Source organism: Catharus ustulatus, chromosome 4 (genome assembly GCF_009819885.2).
Source record: "Catharus ustulatus isolate bCatUst1 chromosome 4, bCatUst1.pri.v2, whole genome shotgun sequence".
NCBI lineage: Eukaryota > Metazoa > Chordata > Aves > Passeriformes > Turdidae > Catharus > Catharus ustulatus.
In genome coordinates this window covers 59,060,947-59,086,979 of record NC_046224.1, presented here as the reverse complement: position 1 = coordinate 59,086,979, position 26,033 = coordinate 59,060,947, and the positions used below count along the sequence as shown (strand labels likewise).

General features: G+C 40.8%; 1 protein-coding gene across 3 annotated transcripts in view; it reads left to right on the top strand.

Annotated features, from left to right (window-relative positions):
* LOC116995795 (diacylglycerol kinase iota) overlaps positions 1–26,033 on the top strand; it is a 197,765-nt gene that overhangs the window by 60,571 nt on the left and 111,161 nt on the right. For all 3 annotated transcript variants that reach the window (XM_033058769.1, XM_033058768.1, XM_033058767.1), the window contains exon 2: positions 23,076–23,184. The gene's annotated coding sequence lies outside the window, so the exon portion shown is untranslated. The remainder of the gene's footprint in view (positions 1–23,075; positions 23,185–26,033) is intronic.

Below are 26,033 nucleotides of genomic sequence, written 5' to 3'. Positions count from 1 at the left end.
CCTGGTCACCCGTAAGAAGAACGATTTCCACTGGGGTGCTGAGCAACAGCAAGCCTTTGCCCAGATCAAGCAGGAGATCGCTCATGCAGTGGCCCTTGGCCCAGTCAGGACGGGACCAGAGGTAAAGAATGTGCTTTATTCTGCAGCCGGGAACCATGGCTTGTCCTGGAGCCTTTGGCAGAAGGTGGCTGGGGAGACTCGAGGCCAACCTCTGGGATTCTGGAGCCGAAGCTACAGAGGGTCTGAAGCCAACTACACTCCCACAGAGAAGGAGATCTTGGCTACCTATGAAGGAGTCCAAGCTGCCTCAGAGGTGATTGGGACGGAAGCACAACTCCTCCTGGCACCCCGACTACCAGTGCTGGGGTGGATGTTCAAAGGAAAGGTTCCCTCTACCCACCACGCCACCGACGCCACATGGAGCAAGTGGATTGCCCTCATCACGCAACGCGCCCATATTGGAAACCTGAATTGCCCTGGGATTTTGGAGATCATTACAAACTGGCCAGAAGGTGAAAATTTTGGTCTCACTGATGAAGAGGAGCAGAAACAAGTGAGCTGGACTGAGGAAACCCCACCGTATAACCAACCACCAACAGATGAAACATACTACGCTCTTTTCACTGACGGCTCCTGCCGCGTCGTGGGGATGAACCGGAAGTGGAAAGCAGCTGTATGGAGCCCCACACGACAAGTTGCACAAAGGAGAAGTTGGATCAAGTCAACTGTCTGAACTTAAAGCTGTTCAGCTGGCCCTGGACATTGCTGAGAGAGAGAAGTGGCCAAAGCTCTACCTTTATACTGACTCATGGATGGTAGCCAGTGCTCTGTGGGGTTGGCTGGAAAGGTGGAAAAAGGCAAACTGGCAATGTAGGGGAAAACCAATCTGGGCTGCTGATGAGTAGAAAGACATTGCCACCCAGGTAGAGAAGCTACCTGTGAAAGTTCATCATGTGGATGCCCATGTCCCCAAGAGTCGGGCTAATGAGGAGCGCCGACACAAGGAGCAGGTTGATCAGGCCTCAGAGGTGTCATGGGTAGACTTAGACTGGCAAAACAAGGGAGAATTGTTCCTGGCTCAATGGGCCCATGATGCCACAGGTCATCAGGGCAGAGATGCCACGTAAATGTGCACGAGACCGAGGGGTGGATCTAACCATGGACAGTATCTCTCAAGTTATCCGTGACTGTGAGACGTGTGCTGCCATCAAACAGGCCAAGCGAGTGAAGCCCCTCTGGTATGGTGGGCATTGGTCCAAATATAAGTACGGGGAGGCCTGGCAGATTGACTACATCACACTGCCTCAGACCCGCCAAGGCAAGCGCTACGTGCTGACCATGGTGGAAGCCACCCCCGGAGGGTTGGAGACCTACCCTGTGCCCCACGCCACGGCCCGGAACACCATCCTGTGCCTTGAGAAACAGGTCCTTTGGAGGCATGGCACCCCTGAGAGAATTGAGTCAGACAACGGGACTCATTTCAAGTACGGCTTTATCAACACCTGGGCCAGAGACCATGGCATTGAATGGATATATCATATCCCTTACCATCCACCAACTGCCGGGAAAGTTGAACAGTGCAACGGGCTGTTTAAGACCACACTGAAAGCACTTGGCAGGGGAACCTTGAAGAATTGGGAAACTAACTTAGCAAAGGCCACCTGGATGGTCAACACCCGAGGGTACATAAATCGAGCTGGTCCTGCCCAGTCTGAACCCTTGCACACAGTGGATAGAGATAAGGTCCCTGTAGTACACATGAAAGGTATTTTAGGAAAGACTGTTTGGATTAGTCCCACCTTGGGCAAGGACAAACCCATCTATGGGACTGTTTTTGCTCAAGGACCTGGTTACACTTGGTGGGTAACACAGAAAGATGGAGAAACCCATTGTGTACCACAGGGAAACCTAATCTTAAGTGAGAACGGTGTGTAAGGTGTCATTATGCAGATGGTAATAGAATACAGGGTGGATAATGTCTTGGGTTTCAATACAGGATGGGATAGATTATATCTATTCTATCACCATCTGTTGAGTCCAGGTGGGGCAGTGATCCTTATCTCTGTGGGAGATATTCTGCTAATGGGCAAAATGCCCCAGGTGGGGCATTGTTCTTTGTCTTTTCACAACCCATCCTTCCTTCAGGGAGGTATCTTCTGCTAATGGCCCATTGAATCCCATTGCATGACTGATAAAATTACTGCATCCCATTGGGAGATGCTCCAGACAGGGGGAAGAGCCAAGCCTTTCTTACCAAGATAAAAACAGAGGTTTTGGGACACTAAAGGAGCCCTTTTTCCATCCGGACTCCAGAGGAAAACCGGACTTCTCCACATCAATCACTGGGCCTTCAGAAGGAAACTGCACCTTGTACAGGAGCACTGCTCCAACTGAATCGCATCTGTCACTGCAGGAGGATGCAGCCACCATTTAATGGGACTGCTGCCAACACCCTGCCTGATGGGGTGTCAGGTTGTACTCTGACTTTGTCAGTGTTTGGAGTTTGTTTCTTTGTAGTACTGTATTTGTATTTTAATTTCCCTAGTAAAGAACTGTTATTCCTAATTCCCATATCTTTGCCTGAGATCTCTTTAATCTCAAAATTATAATAATTTGGAGGGAGGGGGTTTACATTCTCCATTTCAAAGAGAGGCTCCTACCTTTCTTAGCAGACACCTCTCCTCCAAACCAGGACACCAGGACAATTAGCTTCAAAGGCAATCCCAGTTTAAATATATTGACGTGTAGCTGCATCACAATGATTCATACATTTGCTGTAGTCAATATCACAGATTGTGTTTGGTGTTAATATTTTGTATGTTCACTGGGTTTACCCAAAACATGGAGTTATTTCTAGTCCTGGTCTTTATGTAAAGCTGAATTTTGGAGTCCGAGCTGGCAAAGTTTCTGTGTTTGATTACTAAAACCTGAACCAAAACAAAGCAACTGACTGTTCTTTTTGTCTGCATTAGGCACTCCAGTTAATCAGAGTTTCTTGAGAGTCTTAATCCAATACCATATAATTAATTTACTGTCATTATGACTGGACTTTAGGCTGACCCACTTGCATAGGGTCAATCCACAATCAGAATGGTGACTAGACCTCTGTGGAGATTTTTGACTTGATCGTATTTGAAATAAAAAGAAGGGAAACACCAAAGCTGTAAAATGAGTCACCCAAATTTCAGTTTTACTCTAGAACCTCTGTTTCAGGTAGTACTGTTTGCATACATAATGTATATTACTCTGAAAGTTACTGTTATTCTTTGAATTCCCTCTCTTTGTACAAGATACTGTAAATATGTAGTTTGGAAAACTACAATGTGTAGGATCACTGCAGGATTTGGGAAATTCTAGTCTTTTTTTTGTAGGTTTTAATTTTTTTTGTGGGTTTTTTTTTTTTTTTGGTGCGTATATTTTCTGTTTCTGATTCACATTTACATCTACTGAGAATTTCATGCTCAAAAAACCCTAAAAACTCTTGAATTTTTTGCGAACCTTTTAATTTTAATCTGCACAGAAGGATCACCTTTTTCATTCCTTCTGCTTTCTGGTGCTCTCAGCTAGTGTGAGGTATGGTTACACCTTTGTACAGAATATATGGGGAAAAAAATATTTCACATAGATCTTCTGCCCCAGACCTTCAGCATTTGGCTTTGTGGTTGTCATGGTGTGAAGGATCACAAGCTTCTCTGCTTTCTAGGCTAAGCCCACTTTCTTTAATGGATCTAAGTTTGGGATAAAGGGAATATTTTCTTTCATGTTTCCAGTCTCTGTAAGGTTTTGCATGCCTAAAAGAGCATATTAATAAATCAGGCTTGATTTTTGTTTCCACAATGTGACTTCTGTTTGGCAAGCCTTCTTACAGATCCAAAGTTAATTACTCTTTATTTTTATTAATTCTGTGTCAAAAATCAGAGTTCAGCAGCAGTTCCCAAATAGGTTGGTCCCAGTGACACTTCAGGAGATTCATGTCCTGAGTAGCATTGAACAGCAAAGTAGAAACAATTATAGAAGTAGCCAGAAAATACTGGGTTTAGGTATCCTTTTTTGATGTCCCAAAACATAGTAATTTAGCTGATATTTTCTCTGCCAAACATACATGTCTGTATGTGATCTCTTCTTTATTTGTTCTATGTATGGATCTCTGTATGGAGTTTCTCTGGTCAGAGTATGGGGATTTTCCTTAACACTTCAGCACCTGTGTAGTGTGTGATGTCTCTGCCTTTGGGTGGGCACTGTGCAAACTGGTCTGGCACATTCTTCACTGAGTCCTTTTCAAGGCTCCAGCTCTGCTCAGTGAAAAAATGATGATATTGCTCTTAGGACAAATGGAGAGTCAGGATGCTTTGGCACAAACAAATGAAGGAACAGGCATATCTTAAGCCATCTGTGACTCAGATCTGCCAGGCTGAAATCCTCAGCACAGAGCCAGTGCTATCCAGTGGCGAGGGATGCAATGAGTATCTTTAGGAAACATGACTACTCTTGTCTTGGCTGTGGAAAAGATGAAACCCAGACAAGTCATTTCACACCTCTGTTTACTTTCCACTTGCCATTAGACCAAGAGCTCAGACAGCAGGGTCTGTCCTTCATGGCTCATATTCATAGCTCAGTAAAGCTTTGGTGTTTGCCATCAGCTCATGCTGTAATGGTGATAGCATCCAACACATCAACCCAGTGCTCCTTTCCAGTTATCAGCATACAGCCATGGGTGACAGGGCTAAATAAAACTGAGATCCAGACACATTGCGAGGGGGTTGCAACACGGCAGCACACTTGGAGTGTTACTTTTATTGAAGCTGCCCTTTCTTTCTCCTACTCCTCCTCTTCCTCCCTCTGATGATGATGACATTGATTTATTTGTTTTACTTCTATAGTTAGCAAACATGATTACTGAGCCAAATTAAAAATAAAGCAGCAACTCTTCTCTAACACTGAGAACTGTTTCTGCTGAAGCTTTGCATTGCAGAAAAGGTATCGAGTCCTACCCCTAACTGGGGAGGTTGTGCTCCAGATCGACACACTCTGGATAACTGGCAATTTCTGTCCTCTTTCTCTCTTTTGTGTGACTTCAGGCATATGATCATTAATGTCATCTTGGTTAAAGAGTGAAGTCCCATTTCCATGGAAACATGGGGAAATGCCTTTGGAGTTTTAAAGGTCCTTTATTTATTTGGTAGCATTTTCACCTCCTGTTCAATCATTTAAAACAAAGAATTCTGCAGTGATGAAGTCTTTTAAGACACATTAAGTTAAATGACAAAATGATAAAATTATAAAAATGACATTTAATTTTGTTCTGCTCTGTACTGCTGTAAAAATACATCAGCTGGTGAAAAACCAACCTAGTTAGCCTGAAGCCAATGGAACTAGACTAATTTACTACAGCCAGGACTTTGTCCCAGAACCTGTAGATGTGGATTCAATTTCTAAAGAAAGGTATGGGACTTTCATTGCCTGAAAGTTGTATCTAGAAAATACAAGAGGTATATGAGGAGTTTTAGTTCTTCCTCAGGTCTATATGAAGAAAGTGATCAAAAACTTTCTTTTGAATTTATTATTATACTTATGGATTTCCTGATGCAAGGTTTATTTATGCCTAAATGACTTAATTTTTTGCATTGTTTAGTGCCAAAGGAAACCAGTACTATGCAGATATTTTGTGTTTTAATGGGTACTCATTGTTTCCTATTTAGTATGAGATGCATGATATGCATTATATTGCATTGACTATTTAAATAGAATTCAAATAGTGTTAATTCTCCACCTTGATCTTTGTTTTATTATAAGTTATTTGCAGTATATTACTGTAAAGACTAATAAAATGCTTTGTAAGGTACTTGGTGCCATGAACAGTGCATGGAAAGATAGAATGCACAAAAGGTGAAGTCAAGAATATGTTTAAAAAGGTTTAACCAGTGACATGCGAAATCACGGTCTTTAACACAGTTACTGAAGCTGAGGGATAAAATACCAGTCCAATCAATGTTGATGTTAGGCTTATTGTATTAGATGAAACCTGGTTCAACCAAAGACTCTTAACATTACACATCCTGTTGTTTCCCCTTACAAATCACCACATTTTTTCCACATATGAATCAAATTCCTGTTCTGATTTAAAAAAGTTTTCTTTCTTTTGCCAATTGAATAGAAACTGTTCCAGTTTATTCTGCATCTGAACTTTGTTCGTTTCTGATAATCTTCAGAAAACTCTACTATTAAAAGTGTTTAAACCTGCTTGGAATAATGACAGCTACATATATGTGTCTCTTGACAGAGTGCCAAAGGAACAGTAGAGATAATCAGATTTAAAAGTGGCAAGGTACTTGGCTGATATATTTGTCTGTAAGTAGTAAAATGAGAACACAAAGGGGCTTTGGATTCAGCAATGACCTTAATTTTTGTTGCCATCTGATTCCTCCTCCATTATTCCATAACCCTGGAGGAGTTATGTTTTGCCTTGCTGGTGAAGGGAGGTAACATAATTTCACTTTGAGCTCCCTCAATGTAGGACATCACATATGGAGCTGAACCAGAGGTGTCAAGTGTATTTGCATTTACCTCAGCGTCAGGCAGCTCTTAAAAATTATGAGAAGATATAGGGGTGTGTAGGTGTCTGGGGGGAATAGTCCATCTGGGATGAGTAGCATCAGACTTATCACTTGGTCTTCAGTGCAACAGAGCAAATTCCTAAAAGTGGGGATTGCAGGGAAAGGCTCAGGGCACCTGAAACTGAATTCTTACTTCTGGGCAACCTACTTTTTCTGCAAGTTTCTTGTTAGTCTGGTCCCTTCTGTATAGACTTTGGCCTCAATTTCTTTAGAGTGTCTCTCTGTCAGATGAAATTAAGGGGAAAGATGAGGTTGGTGAGCTGTACAATTAGGCGTGATACATTCAATAGTAAGTTAATTTTCAGGGGGCTTTTTGAAGACTGGAATGTTAGTAAGACAGATGATGTGCATGAGTGTTGAATAAGTCTCCTCCCTTCTGCAAAGCAATACTTCTCAGTAAACAACTGTTAGTGCTTTCCCTTCTCATCTGAATTTCAAGCCAGTGATGATGGACACACTAAAGTGAACATGATCTCAGAACAAGGTCTTGTACAGATTAGAAGATTAAAATATTGCTCTAAATTTAGGATGCAGTCATTTGGATGAGATATGATGAAAAATGCTTTTTATTTGTTTTAAAAGAAGAAAATCCAATCCTCAGCATCTGTTGAAAATATTAGCTGCTCTCATCAAAACTGAGATCCAGAGCTCTGGATCTGGGAAAAAATTGTGTCTGAGGAAGATGCATCTTTTGGTTTATATCTAAAAAATGCTGGCTTATTCCCTGTTTTTTAATGTATTTCAGAGTCTGCAATATGAACCACTCTATAGAAATTAAATGTTGCAATTTATAGTGCTGCATTCTTTTTTCTTATAAGCTTAAAATGAGGTTACAAATAAACTGTTATTTTAGCAAATGGTATATTTTGGCATTACAAATTAACTCACATGGTAGAATAAATAGGTTCTCTGAAGTTCAAATTGCTCTTTGTTTTTCTGCTGCTGCTTCTGTAAAAGCTCCTGAAACATTTTATTGATGAGGTAATGCACTCTTGTCTGCATGTAGTACTTCTGTAACTCCAGCAAAGGTTTCTGGTGACATGCTAGACCACAACAACAAAGCTCAAGTTTATTGTGTTCCTACAGATGGAATTACAATCTTCATCAGTTAATGCAGCATCCCTCAAGTTTGGAAAGCTGAATCCTGACTTGTCAAGAAAATTAGGCTTGCAGTATTGCTGCTACCAGCAACGTTGTTTTAAAAACCTACCCAAAATGAGAAGTTGCTCAAATCAACTGTGTAGGTATTCATCTTCATCTTTTGTATCCTTTAATTAGCAGTGCATTTTCAACAATGTTGAAGTAATGCAATTGTCATTTGAATCATGACCCTTTTAAAACAAAAATTACTGCATCAGTTTCTCTGCAAATTCAGACAGGCTTTTCTGCATTATGGATGAGCTGTGGTTTCAGTATTGCTTTTTGCAATCAGATGTCTTAAAACACAAAGCAATCATAATAACAAAATAGGTGGATGTTGTGGAGGACCTATAAGAATCTTGGTTGGTATTCACTGTGCTGTAGATCTTGCAATTTTTATTATTGTACGCAATTTACTGTTACTTAGCTTTTCTTAGAGCGCTGCTAATTGGGAAGTTTACACTTGATTTACATACTGGTGTGAAGGAGCGGCTTCAGAACACTGTGTCTCCTGTAGGCACTTCCTTAGCAGTTTTTCATTGTAGTCTGAGTGGCACAAACTTGGCCTCAGTTGCAGTAAGATGTTATTAAGTGAAAGTAATTTTCACACTCTTATTTGGACCAGTAAGAATTAAGTAGTCTAAAATTTAAGTTGAAGCATTTGGTGTGGGTTATAATGTTTTATTAGCCCCCACCATACAAAGTTATCTGCTTCTGTGTCTCCCAACAGCAATGGGAATTGGAGGTTTTTTTCTTGTTCTTTTTAATTTTTCCTGACAATGTCTAATTTTTTTTTTCCATTCAGTTTTTGCTTGGTGTTACTTATAAATAATTGATTTAATATCATACTGCTAGTCTGTTAAGAACAAATTTGTGGATAATGTCTCAAGTGATCCAAAATGGTATTACTTCACTGGAGACAGAGTTGCACCGTATTTGCCATGTGGGAATGAGGGCTCTTGATCCCAGCAAGGCAGCTACTGGTCTCTACATGTTCAGAAGTGGCCATCCCTACTCAGTTCAAGGAACAGACAATATATTGAGGAAAATCTGGGGCTAAAGAACAGAAAGAGTAGTTCACTTATTTATTTTTTAAAATTTCTCTCCCACAGAAGAGATTTATTTTTCTTTCTTTTTTGTCACCCAGAACTTTATCTGTGCAAGAGCTTTAGTGTAGTATTTGTTTTAAGAGAAGTTACCTGCCTGTATTTGGAAGGATCTTACTGAGTAGTTGCAATTGCCTCCCTGGTGGATTTTTCACAGTAGGAACTTTTCATAACTTTTCAGTATCACTTCATGGCTTGAAAGCCTCAATGTGGCTGCAGGGAAGAAACATCACCTGTGGAGTTGTCAAGATAATCTTCTGTGAGGGCAGCGAGCGAGGATGGGTTTTGTGGTCATACTAACTTCACCAGTTAGGTACTTTTTGCAAGACTTGGGAGCAGAACATTGCCCTTCTCTTCCCTGTTGCTCATGTAGATGTCTCAGGATGTGAACTCTGGCCTGTCATCAGCATGGGATGATCATGTTCATTTTTAGAGCAGCAAAAATCAGTCCTAAAAAGTATGTTTTAATCCTAGGTTGAGCAGAGATTTGTCATCTTCCCCATAAAATTTCAGGATTTTCTCTTTCTTTTGCTATGTGCCTTTTATTCATGTTCTTTCTTCTTAACTATGTTCATTCTGTCCTTCTGCTCTGGTAAAATAGAGGGAATGAAGCTGGAGCAGGCTGATGCAGTAGCATGCAGGGGTGGGAGTGTGTAACTTCATGTTCTCTTACTTCTCTTCACTGTCCATTAGCATTTTGTTGAAGTTTTTATTGAGGGGATATACACAATAGAGTTTCAGGAGAGAATTTATGCTCCCTCTGAAGTGGATGTAGTACCAAAATTAGAATAACACCCAGTGATTCAGTCCTTCCGTGATGGAAAAGTGCTAGGGAATAACCATAAGCAACCTGGTCCTGCAATTGGATGGTTTTTATACCTATATTGTGATCCCATCATATCAGATGATCTCAAGTAGTTTGGATTTCCATGCCTAAGAAAAAGTCAGGTTTCATCTCATATGTGTGCAGTGAGCTTCCAAAGGGTGTCCTCGTCTGGCTCTTTTATATCTGCCAGGAGCAAAGAGCAGCTGGGATATTTTTGCTCCTTTTTGATCAACGACCATTTTGTGGTCAAGGTGTGATTTCATCCAATGGATGGTTGCTAGCTAAAGGAATGGTTTCTGTATGTGTCTTTTTGAATGGGTGATGCAGCAGTAAAATATGTGGGGACAAAGATAAATTACTGCATTTCTGTACCTTACTTTGCTTGGTGGGGCTAATGTAATGAAACAATGAAAATGCTACTTAGTTGTAATTCACCAGAGTTGGATTTTCTTTCTTTTAATAGTGCTGTTTCTCGAGACAGTGCCAATTCATGGCATGATGAGCAGTTCCCTCTAGCTGATTTTTAATTCAGATTTAATTCTACCTGAAACCAGAATGATTTAATAACTATTTAGTTGTGTGCCAATGTAAAATGATTCAGCACTCCCACAGGTCGCATCTTAGGGAACATGTAGTTTTATCCTGTGCAAAAGGACTAAGACACCTGAATCTATGGCTTCCTTCTTGAAAAACCTGAAGAAAATATGAGATTGGAGTTGGATTGAATCTGGTGATTGACCTGCCTTCTCAGTGCTACAAGTGTTACTCCAGGGTAAAAGTGGGTGGAATGGTTGTACAGTTGATACTTTTTGCTCTGGTAATTTTGTGGTAAATGATTTTAATCTCCTGTGCTGTCAGTTGTCTTCACATCTTAATGCTTAATGATAGAAAAGAGTCTCAGATACTGGTCTTATTCTTTTGTAATAAAACCAGTACATAAACAGGTAATATTTTCTTTCTATTGTGGTCTTATCGGTGACTTAACTTCAAATCAGTATTTTGACCTCAGCAACTAAACAATACACCAATGCAAGAGTGCGGCATTACAAATCCCTGTTTTACACTCAAAATCTTTTTGAATTAAAATAAGGTCCAAATAATATGATATGTCCTCTTGTAAGATTAATGTCCAGATCTTTTCCAGGCCAAGGTAGGCAGGTCATTTTATCTGAGGATTTATCCAACCCTGAAAGGAGCACTAGCAATTTACTGTGTCCTTTTCTGAAGCTATATAGGCACAAGAGCAGCAGCACCCAGGATTACTGTAGCCAAAAAGAAATTAGAAGAAAAATAAGGTTCCTTCCTCCTGCTGTTTGTTTGTTATATGCATTTGACAGTGCACTGTATTGTGGAGGTTATTTTAGCCTGCTTGTATGCAGCTGATGAGTCAACAGGGAGGAAGCAGAACCACATATGTATAATTTAAGAGAATTTAGATGAAAAAAAGCAAAGGGCAGATTATGAGAAAAATGAACATTTCTTAAATTGATTTCAAAAGAAAAGCAATGCAACCCAAACTCCCGTTATACCATTTGTTTAACTAGATCAACAGAGCTGCTGACAGAAGCTGAAGAGCTCCACTTTCATCTCAACCATGAAGATCACTGCCCTAGTTGATGTACTGCCTGCACTTTTCTGCCTCAGTGTCTCCCTGAAAGTTTCCCCATTCCTAGACTGAGACCTAGGCTCAGACCTGTCCCTTGGGGTTGGGGGGAACTGCAATAACCTCTCACCTGACTGAGAGTGCCTCGGCCTCTCTCTGCAGCACAATTCAGTGTCTGCTGCCTGGCGAAGGGAGAAGGCCCTCATTGTGATTCTGGTGAGATTTGTAACAATGCATGACACAGGCGATGTTGTCTTAATCTGATGTGAAACCTGGTGTGATTTCTCCTCCAGGCAGAAATATTAAGGTTTGCTACACAGTCTGCTTTTTTAATTATTTAAAAAAAAAATAGTTACAGTAATTTCACGATTATAAGCCACACTATTGTGATTAAATTTTGGTCCGAACCCGAAGTGCAGCTTATAATCAGGTGCGGCTTATATATGGACAAAGAATGAAAAGTTGCTGGCACCCAGAAGTGCAGCTTATACTCAGTGCGGCTTATAATAGTGAAATTACTGTACATGCAACTCCAAAGTTGATTGCCAAGAATAAGCTTAAATCGTAATTATTTTTGGTAGCTAATTCGTGTTTTATTTGGAGCTAAACAGCTGGATAAGTACATCATGCAATGGGTGAGCACTGGCTCATGGTTTGGGCACAAAGGGTTACTGTGAGTGGGGTGACATCAGGTGGAGACCTGTCACCAGTGGGGTTCCACAAGACTCTCAGACTCTTCAACAACTTCATAAATTACTTGGATGCAGGACTCGAAGGGATCCTGAGTAAGTTTGCACATGATACTAACTGGGAAGACCCGTTGACTCCCTTGAAGGCAGGAATTTCCTGCAGAGAGACCTTGACAAATTAGGGGACTGGGGAAACCTGCAGTGGGCAATCATGTGAAGTTCAACAAGGGGAAGTGCCAGGTTCTGCATCTGGGACAGGGGAACCCTGGGGAAAGAGGAACTGGGAAGCAGTGCCACAGAAAGGGGCCGGGCATCCTGGTCCATGGCAAGTGGAGCATGAGCCAGCAGTGCCCTGGCAGGCAGGAGGGGGACATCCCTGCCCTGGGGACATCAGGCAGAGCATCTCTAACCAGGCAGGGAGGGATTGTCCTGCTCTGCTCTGCTCCGGGGCGACCTCACCTCGAGGGCTGGGGACAGTTTTGGGTACCACAACATAAAAAAGACACTGAGCTGTCAGAGTCCAAAGGAGAGCAGCAAAGATGGTGATGGGCCTGGAGGGGAAGCTGTAGGAGGGGAGGCTGAGGGCACTTGGTGCGTTCAGCCTGGAGGAGACTGAGGACAGACCTCAGTGCAGGTACAGCTTCATTGAGAGGGGAAGAGCAGGGGCAGGCACTGATCTCTGCTCTATGGCTGTGACAGGACCCCAGGAAATGGCCTGGAATTGTGTCAGGGGAAGTTTAGGTTGGATATTAGAAAAAAGTTGTACCTTTTTCACTCAGCTGGGCATTAAAACAGGCTCTCCTGGGCAGTGGTCACAGCACCAAGCCTGACAGAGCTCAAAAGAAGCATTTGGACAATGCTCTCAGGCTCATGGGATGATTCTCAGGGTGCCCTGTGGAGGGCCAGGAGCTGCACTTGATCCTGATGGATCCCTTCCAACTCACTGTATTCTGTGATTCTGTGAGTGGGAATTCATTTTTTATGAACACACATTCTGAGGTTAGCACCTTACAGCAGGGCTTGGTTTTGGAAGCTAGTCTTAAGCTGTTTCATAAGTTTTCTGCTTTCTGTGGACTAAAGAGAGAGGGGGAATCTTGTCAGGAGATGCATTTTTTCCTCATTTCTGTATTGGCATACAGTTGTTTCTGATGAGGAGAGGGGAACGTGGCGCATTCTTGTGTTTTCTACTCACATCCTTCATTCCTGCTTTAAGGGTTTTTGGATGAAATTTTACCCCTAAACCTCTGTTCTTTGTTCCTCAAACTTGCTCAAAGTAATCAAAACCTTTTGATTAGAATCTGACCTTTGGATGGGATCCTGCAGGGATAGGGCTCTACACAGACTTGTTGGTGAACTGATGCTTTCTGTTTTCATGTGTCATTCACTTACTGCTGCTGAGCTCTTCCAGTTTGCCTCAAACAGAGGGAAGTGAAAGTGGTGGACACACATCTGCTTCCTTGGGATGGATGCATAAAAACCATGCCAGAGAGAAAGGAATGAAGTTGGGAGTGGTATGGACAGGATGAAGGTGCTTGGAGCATGGTGGTGTTTGTCCCACCTGGCAGCTCCCACCCCCTTGAGGGCCTCTTGTCCCAGGTGCTCAAAACAATTTAAGTACAGCATTAGATGCATACCATAAAGTTGTGCGGTTTTTGTGGTGAGGAATGAAAAGAAAAAGACACTTGTTGAATTTTTTATACATCAGTTTTCATATCTCATAGGATTCTGAGGAGGGAAAGTCAGGAAAAAACTTTTGTCTTATCTCAGTTGCTGGACTTCCATTCTTAGAGAGAAAATAGAATATAGTTGGGCAGTGAATGATAGTTTTATATTTTTATCTGTCTTTCTCGAGTGTCATTCTAACGAAAAGTAAATGTAAGATTCCCCCCCTCCCATTTTTATTTTCTAGGGTTTTATTTTGTTTTGCTTTGTTCTTCCTTCTTTCTTTTTTTTTCTTTCTCTTTTTTTTTTTGCTTTTTTTCCTGATGAACTATGTAGGCAAAACCTGAACTCCCTCCCTTTCTCTGCTCTCTAGACTCTGTTTTCAGAGTGTGAAAGTCTAACTTGCTTTTCAGAAGAAAGATTTCTCTGTCCTGTGCACTTTCAAAATCTTTTGTTAGAAAAAAAATGGTTGTTTTGGATTGTTCTAAAGCTTGGTTTTATTCTTTCCTTGAGTCCTAGGTACTGATATACCTGTAAGGAAGAAAAATTGATTCTTCTATCAATACTTGATAATAAACTTGTTCTGGCATCCTCTGTAATATTCCTTTCTTTCTTAAATCTAGTCTATAAACTATGGGATTATTTTTTGTTTGTCTAGTCAGTATGAATCTCCATTAACTTTTCAATTTTTCTTTGCATTCTCAGAAATGAAAGCTTTTTATTTTTGACCCCTCTGGGACCTTTGCATGCTAAATGAAAGCTTATAATGGGGAAAAATGTGGAAATGGACAATCACAATTTTTGGTGTTTCCATTTTCAAGGAAAAGATACTACACAACGAAAAGAACACATAATGATTCAGGGCCATGGAAAGGTTAAAAAATCCATATTTGAAACAACTGTCTGAATCCTACAGTGTAAAACTGCAAGGCAAACACTGCATTTGTGGAAAAGAAGCAAAACATGGTTGTTTATTATATAGGTTGTGAGGCTCTATAGTCCTTGAATCATAATGACATTTCAGCTTGTGTAAATAGCTTATGCCAATGAGGGGACCCTGGTCTGACACAGAAATTACCTTAAATTGAGTTATTTTAGAAAGCATGTGCTAGCATCTGAGTGGCAAGAAAACATTTCCAAGACTAATGTTAAAATGCTGCTCTAAATTCCTCCCTTCCTCCCTGTCTTGTTTTGTTTTCTTTCTCCTTATCTTACAGATCAAATGAATATTGATTGATGCTACCAAGAAGTACCCTGAAAAAATAGCTTAATTTTTTTTTGTCTGGTTGGCAGACTGATAACAGAGAATATCTGCACTCTTTTTTAAAATTTTGGAATATTATTAAAAAAAAAGTCACAATCATACCCTAGTCATATCCATCCAATTCGCTGTAACCACTGTTTGTCTATACTTGAACTGCAGAACACAGGTCCTGCATATCCCATGATTTTTGTCTGGATGAAATGTATGAAAATGCGTTATGAAAATGATTCCCATTCAGACTTCTTTTGTTTTTTGAAATAGTACAAAGACATATCAATCTTCTCTAATGCTAATGTCCAGTCTGTGATGCAGCTGGAAATAATTTCTGCTCGGAGTTCCCTAGATCATTTCTTTTTGTTTGCCTGGAAAGGCAGAGATTAAATTTTATCATCTTGGTTGCTTGATTGATTTCAGAATCATTGAAATGGGAGCTTCTAACTCCCCATGCAAATCTCTGCCCTATATAAACTCACTCAAAGGATTTTGATCCCAATGTTTAAAGATTTCTGGATCAAAACTTTCAGGTGCCTTTTAATCCGTAGAAGGGTCATATAAAATCATTGGTTGTCAATTCAACTTTAACTCTTTGGATGAAATGTGAAAATCCTAATAATGTGAATTTAAGAAAGATTGTGCAGGGGCATGCATGTTGGATGGAAATTACAAAAAAAAAATTAATTATGAAAAAAGTGGAGATCTAGCATAGCTTCTCAATAGGAATAAGAGAGAAAATACAACCAGGCTAGATTTGAAATGCATCTTTAACTTTGTGAATTCAAACATATGATAAGTTTGCCTGAAATACAGTTGACTAGATTTCATGACCTAAAAGGTCTTTTCCAGATCTGATATTCATAGCTTTAAAAGCTAAAGGCTAGAAAAAATTTAAACGCTTTTCTGAAACAAAATGGTTTTGACTGAAGCAAAATAAATGAGCTCAAGAAAGCTTTTGTGGATTTTTTTATCCCCAGCTTTCTAGGCTCCTTTATTAGTCCCTTTCTCAGTAAATTACAGGGATAGAGAATACTCTTCATCTTTATTGCATCACCAACTCTATCAATTTTTTTCCTTTTCTCCTCGTGAAACTTAATACTGACATTTCTGTTACTGCAGAGTCCTCCGAGGCCTGTCACTTTTTGTGGCAAAAGGAACCACTCTATTTGTACATATCTTTTCAGAAATTTTAAACAAAATATTTGGAGAAATCTTGTTGGTCCTAAAAGTTAGTTCCCTTGTACCATAAGTCTCCATGTTTTATCCTGTTTGCTAAGAAATCTAGAGAATAAATGAAGAGTAAAGGCAAAAAAACCCTAAAGTGAGCAAAAGAAAGAAATGGGTGCTAACCATTGATATATGGAAATCTGAGCCCTGATAGGAGCTCAGAGAGAATTCTGCATGACTTTGACTTTTCAGTATAATTATCTCATTAATTACCTAAGTCTTGGATCTAAGCCATTTTCAGTTTCCACATTGCAGAGGAGGATTGTTACAGTTTCCAGGGGAATGAGCTGGATCCAGGGCCTGGCCAATGAAGGCATGCAGGAACAAAGTCACCCTGATTTTAGTGCAATAGACTCTGAAGTGACTTAGAGATTTGGGACAAGATATATTGGTCACCTTGATAGGACCTGACACAAAACTGTGTACTTTCTCTGGCTTCTGATAAGATGAATTCTTGATGGAAGATAAGATTTAAGGGATTGAATAATTTAGCACAGTTCAGGATCAAATTGAAACCACTAATTGCTTTCCAAAAGGTAAGATTTGGTGCTTAATGTGTGCCTACTGGTCAAGTGAAGCAGAGAAGAGAAAAAATTGTATGGTAGAGATCTTTGGCATTTGGACTTGCACTGTTTTGACACTAAATCAAACTCCAAGTATAACCACAGGGCAGCGATGATTTGCATGCCTACATTCAAGAAGCTGCAAACATATTCATGCCAGAACTTGAGTGCCTCTTGTAACACACAACCTGTTTCATGAATCCCTTTTATTCATTTGGTATAGGAAAAGTAACCTGCCATTCAGAATTTGAGGGGCATACCTCAAGAATTTCCTCCTTTTACAAAATATCCCTTCATGTCCATAACACAGCAATGTCTATGAACTGCAGTGTTGACACAGAAAAGACATCATCGTGTGGTAGAAACATTTCTTCTGTTAACCTGCTCCAATTTTCTGCAGCTATTTTCTGCTTCTTTTGCTTTGCCTCATAATTCCTTTCGTCGGAAGGCTTGTTGGCACTGTTTGGTCTTGCACCTGCTCAATGCAAGCTGAATAAAGTGTTTGATGTGGTAGATCCAAATGTTCCTACCAGAACTCACCAGGGAGTCGATGCACTGTGTTGCAGCTCTGTGGTTGCTGTTGGAGGTACTTGGGAAGATTGTCACAGTGGAAATTTGTTTCACTCTCATCAGGTCAGTCTCTAGGGGACATGAGCTGCTCCAGGTACAGGAGGGCTGGGCTTGAGGCTGAAAGCAGAGCTGCATGGAGCTGCAATGTTTCATGGAGATGTATCAGTTTCTGTGCACCTGTTTTTCAGACAGGTCTGTGTGTTGAGGGGTGGAGAGAGAGGCAGGAAAGGTTTGTTTGGGGTATTGGTGATGTGGATGTTGGCTGGCTGGGAAATTACCCAAATCTTGGCTTTTCTGTACACTGGTTCACTGGGCAGCAGGGAGTGACAGATACTTAGGAAAGCATTTCAAAAGTCTGTTTCTTTTAGTGGTAATTGAATTTCTTGCATCAATGTTCACTGTTGAGGGTGCTTGACAGTGTCCTAGGCCAAGCTGCTACTTGTGTGGATGAACCTGAGGAAAATGGGATGGTTAATGCAGGAGGCTGGTAATCACATTGACAAAAGTCTCAGTAACTAACCACTGAGGTTTTATTTTGCTAAGGATTCTGATGGAATTCAAATAAGAAACTGCTGAGAAGGCTTTATAAATTCTCTGTTAAGTGAGCTCTACTCCTAAAGGAGTGGGGTGGTTGCATGGGTTCACAGAGTGCTGATGGGGAAACCAAGCAGCAAGTTTTAATCAGAGAAAAACTGGTAAAGCTGCTGATAAGATGCAGGACTAGTAAATGCACAGCTGAACGTGGTGTGCTGGAGGAGAGCCAGCACAACTTTCTCCATACCAGGGTGGGTGAATCTTGCAGAGGCTGCTGACAGGGGCATGAGGCCTGAGAACTGGGGTGGTCTGGCCAAGGAGAGTCCATGTGGGCTTCCAGAAAGCTTCAATGGGGTAAGAAAAACAACTTCTGATATAGAAACCAGGGGCGAAATACATGGTTAAACAACTGTGTAGACAGCAACTGGGAGCAAAATGAAAGGGGACAAATCTTTCTGTTGCATTGCTCAATTAGAGTGGGCATGGTCTGATCGCAGAAATTTTTAGAAGATCTCATGATGCTGAATGACTGAAGCAGATTGCAGTTGAAATGTGAGATCAGTGAAGCAAAATAATGCACATACAGGATTAAAAAGCTACCAAGTTTGGACTTTATATTATCATTTAACACTCAGGAAAGAGATCTTTGGATAATCAAAGAGAACAGTGCAGAAACTGATGATACGACCACTCTGGTTCAGCCAGATGTTGAATATTTTTTTCTAGTTCTGGCAATTGTACATAAAAAAAGCCCTGCAATTGAGCTACAGATCATTGATAAAGATAGAGCAGATCCAAGATTAGCAGAAGTCTGAGTAGTCTAGGGTGCTTCCACTTGGGGTTGTGGTTATTTAAGGGATGTATCAATAGATTCATAAAGTCACAGAAGGCGTAGAGAGGCAAGTGATTACTTGCTGTTACTTACAGTATGATACAGCAATTGAATTATTAGGCGGAATTTTAAAAACAGAAGGAAGTACTTTACATAGCCCATAATTAAATTGTGGAGCTTATTACATAGTGGAGATCAAGACTATAAATGGGTTCAGGGAAAGACCAACACATTCCTAGAGTAAAAAGCCATTACAGGCTATTAAGTGCAAAGGTCTGGAAGCAGTCTTCAGCTCAGGAAGTCCTTAAACTACTGATTACTGGAAACTGTGACTGGAGTATGTCAGGAGAAGGATCACCCAATTTGTGCCAGTGCTTTTCTAAACACCTGCCACTGTCTACTGTCAGAATGGGTTGGTGCACCAGACAGATTATTTAATTTGGCTGAAGTTGGCTCCTTTCATAGCAAACGCAAAAAATCTGGGAGTCAAGGTTGCAGTGAAATAATCACTGCCCAGTGGTCAGCTAAAAAGGAGAACAATACATGCCCTGGGGGTGAGCTGGGAAAAGTGGGTTTCAGGGTCCTGATGCAGTCAGAAGAGATGCATGGGGAAACCTTAATTAACGCCATAGATCAGCCAGTATGTTTTCCTCATAGTGTCCATAAGCACCAAATTGCTGGAGTGAAAAACCACCTCCAAATAAACTCAGGCATGTATAATTTGTTCATATAGTGTACAGGTGCTGTTTGACATGGTACAATGCTTTTCTAGCTCTAGTTGGCAAAGCCAAGGGCTGGCAGGTGTAGGATTTATCGACATTGAATATTCAGAGAAATTCAGGACTACTGTAACTTAAATATCATTATACAAATGATTGTCCCTTTCTTTGTAAATGTTAAGGTTAACTTGGAGAAATGATGCCCAAAAACACCTTCCTGGCAGATGTGCTAGCTGTAGGATCTGTGGAAGCCAGTCTTTCTGCATTTTTATATTTTCTCAACCTTGTAGCTGAGACTATCCCAGTGGTAATGCTCATCTACAAAGGAGCATTGGAAAGGCAGCAACTCTAGCACCAGTGACAACTAAACTGACAGTCAAAGCTGTCAACCACATGCAATAGTAACTTACTCTTTCTATTCCAAATAGATTTTTTTCCCCTAGCACTTCAATAGATTGCATACTAATTGGCTAATTGTGGTCTTTGAGGGTAAAACTGTACAGTCTAAAGAACTCATTGGAGGATATTTATATGCCTTCAGTGGAGGAAAAGGCTCAACAAAGCCAAAGGCTGGGATATAAGCTCACATCTCCCCTGATCCAATATGTATCCTTTGATCTGATAAGTAGGTTGAGTCTCGCCTGACTTTTCAGCAAAATGCAAGTGTAATGCTTTTAAAAAATAGAAAAAAGTCAGTTAGTGTGCTTCAATGTCTTGAATATCTGATTGCTTTTGGTTTTCAAGACAGTTGACTGCTCTGTTAAAGAATTTCCTTAGTGGTATCAAGTATGGAGTTAGTATCAGATATTTTTGTCAGTTTTATATTCGATGACCTAGGCATTTATGTGTACCCATGCCTGTTCTCAATGGTGGTGTGTTAGCTAAGATAATAATAATATCTACTACAAGTAAGTGATAGTACTGGATGTGAAAAAGTAGTTATCAAAATACAGCTCATTATTTATGATGAAATATTTCCTAGCTGTAGGTTACTACATCAACAACTGGGCTGATTGTGCCCATTTTAACAAAGTTGTGTTTTTCATAGTCTGAAGAATGGAATATATGATGAAACCATGGATTCACTTTTACTGTGTGTCTCTTATCAGGGAAACAATGATTACTTCTATGGGAAAGGCTGTCTGTCAAGCCTGTGTTTTCATTCATGCACTCAGCATGGTGGAGATGAAATTTCTGGGAAAGATAACTAAAAGTCAATCATGTTACCTTACCATTGGAAAAGAGCCACGTGATGTAATTTGCTAAAGCAATATGAGATATGATCACCTGGTTACTCAGCATCTGCTCAGTTATCAGATTCGTCCTACCTTCCCTTTACCCCCATTTTCCCGTGTCTTGTCTGTCTTATATTTATTAGAACGTCATGTGTTTGCTCTTTAGCTTGGCCTCCTTTTTTGACGGGAAAGGCTTCTGCAGTGCATACGGTGTGTTTTGACATTCTGTCTCTCTTTGCTCTGAGAGAAAATTCTGATAAGAAACTGTGCAAAAGTAGACATTTTTAGCTTACTCCTGAGCCTGAGGGTCACTTCTGGCTGGCTCATGCCAATATGCAACCCTTGAGATAATTTTAAGGCTTTTATGTTAAAACAGATCAGGAAAAAAAAAAAAAAGTGTTATTGTCATGTGTCATGCCCGTGTTTTGCATACATTTCAGAAAAAGCTGTAAATCCAACTTGGCATGAAGAGGAAGGGCATGATGTTGACACAAAACTGTGCCAGGTCTCCCCCAAAAAGGCTCATCACCCTTGGCTTGCTCTTAAAGAATTGTGGGCCAAGTTTCAGGTTTTCCTGTTGGAGGCTTGTGGGATACTTGAAATAGTATCCGAGGCTTGGTGCTGAGACATCTGCAAGCGCTCATTACACAGATTTACCTTCCTCTGTTGTGATGACAGCCTAAGTATGTTTGCTTTACCCCTGTCAGTGATGCAGAGTGGAAAAAGTGATACTGCCCTGTTTCCACCCAAATAAACTAACCTGTTATGAATGTCTATTATGAAATAGACACAAGAATGTACTCTTGCCTTTAGGAAGCCTGAATAACTGCCTTGATACCAAAAACAGCATGGAAAGAGACTGCCAAATATTGGGAAGTTTTTCTTGAAAAATATATTTTAAAATAATTTTTTTTAGTTTCTTGTAGCTTATTTCTCTAAGGCCTTAATCCAGTTATTGAGATGTGTAGTATATGTTGTACTTACATATTTGGCATAAAATCTTTCTTGTTAAATTGTTCCTTCCTAATACACTACCAGATGGTTAAAGTGTTTCCTTGGGCTTCTTCCCTTTTTTTGCCAAATGCAAAGTATTTTGGGAAAAAAACCCTTAATGTCAGTTTTGCCCACATTAAGTAGGAAGAGGGAATTGGATGATCAGAGGCTGATGTTAATGTTCTGAGCTGTTCATGCTGCCCACAAGAGAGGGGATTTAAGAGCTTCTGCTTCAGTTCACTTGCTTTTTCTAGACATGCACTGTGAGCAACAAGGCTTCCAAGCTCCTTTTATGCAGATATGTATTGCACTGTGTATTTTCAGGACAATGAAAATATTTATTAAGCATATGGCTGACCTGGATTGTCTCCACTGGCTCAATTGACCTCTGTTGCCTTGGGACAGTGGTAAGACTAGGAGATACTATAAATAGCTGCAGCACTGTGGGAGCAGTATCACAAAACTGCACTTTACACAAACAGCCTGTCATTCTACTTTGTGGAAGATGTGTGCACTGGGCTTATAAATGGAGATACCTCTGAGCTGATTTTTGTCCTCGTCTGAATCAGTGCAGCTGAAGCTGTGAGATTATTTTGGCCACTACTATCAGGTTCTGACACATACAATGCAATAATGTTGGGAAGCTGTAGGAAAGAGACTGCAAGTGCAGCTGAGCTTTGCATTGGCAGCATACTGTGCTTCCACCTGAGGGCTTGTTGGTGGAGGCAGCTCTGCCAAGGCTGGGTGTCTGCAGGGAGACAGGTAGGGGGGATATCCCCTCTGCACTCTGGAGCCAGCTTCAGGAGTGTTTCTGTGCACCACCTGTGACTTCTGAGGAAGGTCACATCTCTGCCTCAAGAGCTGTGAAAATTACTTTGGACCAGAAAGATAGAACTGAAATAGAAGTGGAAAGAAGTTGTAATTCCTTGAGGGATTCTGATATGATCAAAGAAAGTAACAGTTTATGACTTCCCTTCCTGGTGGTGTCCTCATGTCCTGTTTTATGTAGTTGGATGCCAAATGGGTGACTTTTTCCAGCTTATAAACTGAGTAAAAGCATCTTTGATTCTTTATAAAAACTCGCATTTTGTCTCTCCTATAAATGGTATTTGGAATTTTACATAAATTGATTCAACAGATCTAGTTGTGTGTAAGGAATAGGTGTAATGCATGAGGACTCCACTGACACTGGCAAGCACAACCACAGATAGTCCACTGGATTTGATATTTCAGCTTAGTGCCAGATGAGTAACTGATCTCCATTAAAGAGTAATTTCCAGTGATCAGGTTGCTTTATTCTTTTCCTAAACTGCTTTAGCAGGAGATGGCATTCAAGCCTCATTTCACTGAAGCTGAAATGAAATCCATTTCTGCCTCTTCTCATTCTGGAGAAGGCTGGGGAGGATGTTGGGTAATTATGCTGGAGAGATATATTTGTTATATACACATTCCATATATACACTCCATTTATTTGTGGTTTTTTCTTTTTCTTTTCAATTTGCAGGAAAGCAATCTCCAGGTCAGGCCTCCAGCACTTGGCTCCTGTGCATTCCCTCAACATTCCAGTCACCAATGGACCTGTGAAGGAACCAAGAGCGGCCTTAGAGTGGACTGTAGGTGTTTGGTTTCTTGGCAGTTTATTTGAGTTATCTGTAGCTGGTGCTCTCTCCATCCTTAAGTCAACACAAGACATTGTGTCACTCTCAGAATTAGTGCTACCCATTGGGAGTATGCTTCTATTATGAACTGGAGCACAAAGCAGAGGCATGAAAACCTGTGGGGACTTGAGTGAAAAATGGCAGATTTTCCAGCTTGGCAGTTGTCTAGTTACGCTTTCCCACCTTCTTGACAAATTGTACCATCAAAGGTTGATCTAATTTTAGTACAGCAGGGTTTTTTGCCTCTGTTTGATGGCCCAAAATTTAAGCTGAAGGCACATGTCAAGTTGTCTGCATCTGTAGAGTAGGCAGTTGAAATCTTTGGTCACAGTTCTTTGCAGGTATGATGAGATTTCTTTTGGGCCTAGGCTAGTGTGTTAACACGAAGAGCATGTTCCCACCCCTTTCCTCTTGCTCTTTTATGTTTCTGGGCTGAACCACTCTAGGGCTGGCCAGAAGTTAAAGCACATTGTTAAAGGCATTGTCCAAATATCTTTTAAAACACTGGCAAACACCCCTCCAAGAAGACTGTTCCAGGGTTTAGCCACCCTTTCTGTGTTTACTATGGCAAGTCTGTACCTCCTCTGAAACCATCTCCATGCACCTTCCATGTGGTTATGCACTGGTAAGAGCTGAAAAGATGAGCTATACGCCAGCAGGTCACACAAATGTCTCAAAGCAAAGCATACAGTCGATTTTACACTTGGCTGCTGCTAAAGAGGTTGATACATTGCAGTCTCAAGGCACCAGCCACCCCAGCAGCTTTTAGTTGAAGATAACTTCAGTTTTGATGAATATGGCTTATATATGTCTTTGTTCTCTGTACCAAAACAGGATTGAACTTTAGATTGCCTGCTCTTCTTGAACTCCAGGTGTGCACTCAAAGTTTAAGGGGATGAAATTTTGCAGGCTGTGTTGTGGGAAGTTTGATTAGATTCACTATGAGGGTCTGCAGTTTGAAAGCTTGAATCCTCTTGGAAGTGCTTTGGAGAATACCTTGTTCTTTCATCCCAGTAAACCCAGGTGCTTAGTCAGGAAGGTAATAAAAATGCCTGTTTGAGTCATCACTGCTGTTCAGTAGGAATCTGAAGGATCTTTCAGATCACATAATTGAAGGGTTAAGCACATTAGCTACATTAAACACCTTTGAAAAGTGTACTTAGGAAAAACAGAAGCAACAATCCCTGCAAAAAAAAAAACCCTGAACCCCAAGTCCATCAACCACAGCTTGCCCTTACTCAGCTGATTGTCTGCTACTCCTTTACCAGGATGATCCATGATCCCATGATGATTACTCCTTTTACCTCATGTGATCCCTATAAATAAATACAGCAGGAGTTGCTCTAAGTTGGTAAACATCAATTAAATATTTTGGGTTTTAATTGTGTGTGATGTTTTTGTAGTTTACTTCCATGCTGACGGTTTAGATTTTTGATCAGTTAAATTTCTTAGCTGTTTACACCTTGTGTTGCTGCTTTACTTTACATTTTTATTGGAGAAGGGGGGGATTTGTGTCATGTGGGAAGAGGGACCGGACAGTGAATGTAAGACATCTGTGGTTGGTAGGAGACTGAACTGACCAGCTATAGTAACTAGTAGAAGGGAGAAAGCGTTCTGGTTTGGAGGACAGGTACTGCCAAGAAAAAGGCAGGAGCTCCTCCTGGAATGGAGAGTGAAAATCCCCTCCCTCCAATTCATTATAATTTGGAAATTAAGGGGGCTGGGGTCCAGATGTGGCAGGCTGGATTGGAAAAAAAGAAGTAGTATTCCAGCAGCCAGCAATGACAACCGTGACTCCCTGCGTTGGGATGGCAAGGAATGGTAGCTGCAGCTCCCGGACATCCGAGTGTCCCTCAGAGCACAATTAGCTCTCTCCCCACCTTCCCCCACCCTGTCCCTCTGTCTTGAGTGATCAAAAGCTGGGGGAGCTGCCCAGCAGGCTTCCTTAGCATGATAATGGGAAAAATTCTCCACAGAGGAGGAAGAGTAAGGGAACAACCGCCCCCCCCACCCCCAACAGAAAGGTATTTCTCAAATCTGAGATATTATTGAAGATATGATTAAATATGAGATATGATGGTTTGGAGATGTGAGGAGGTTGAAGTAGACCAAAGGGTTTTTAATATGTAGCGAATTTCAACAAAGAAAGAAATTTAATTTAAAATGAAAAATAAAATATAAAAAAAAGTTCTAAATAAGGTCCAGAGGTGTATTTGGTAAAAAGATATTTCAATTGATGTGGGGGAGCTAGACAAGAAGTTTTTGTATTTAATCACTGAAAGGCAGCATTGATCAGTGTGTGTTGCATCCTTGTATACATCGTCCTTCTCTTCAGTATCTCTGAGCATGATTCTCCAAGGACAAAGTCTAAGTGACATGAACATGAATTGTCTCTTGACTTAGAAGGGAGGAAATATTTTCCACCACAGTCTTCACAGTACTGGAAAGAATTCCCTGGCCATTGCCTCCATTTTTGAGAACTCCTTGCAGGTGATTTGCCAATATCAGATGGCCCTGTAAACAGGGCACTGAGTCAGAGATTGGGATTCCATACTCTGCTCTGTCACTTACATTGCGAATGACCTCAGAAGAGTTGTTTTGCCTCTCACTACATCAGCCTCTCTAGCTGTAAAACAGAGGTGATGATTCTCATGTCCCCTCACTATTCTTTATTATTGTTGTTGCTACTGTCTCTCTTCCCTGAGGTTTATTTTCCCTAACATGCTTAAAAATGTCCAGTTTCATCACATTTGTTACACCTAATTCAAGATAACTTGTAGCTTTGCTGTATATTTTAAGGGTCT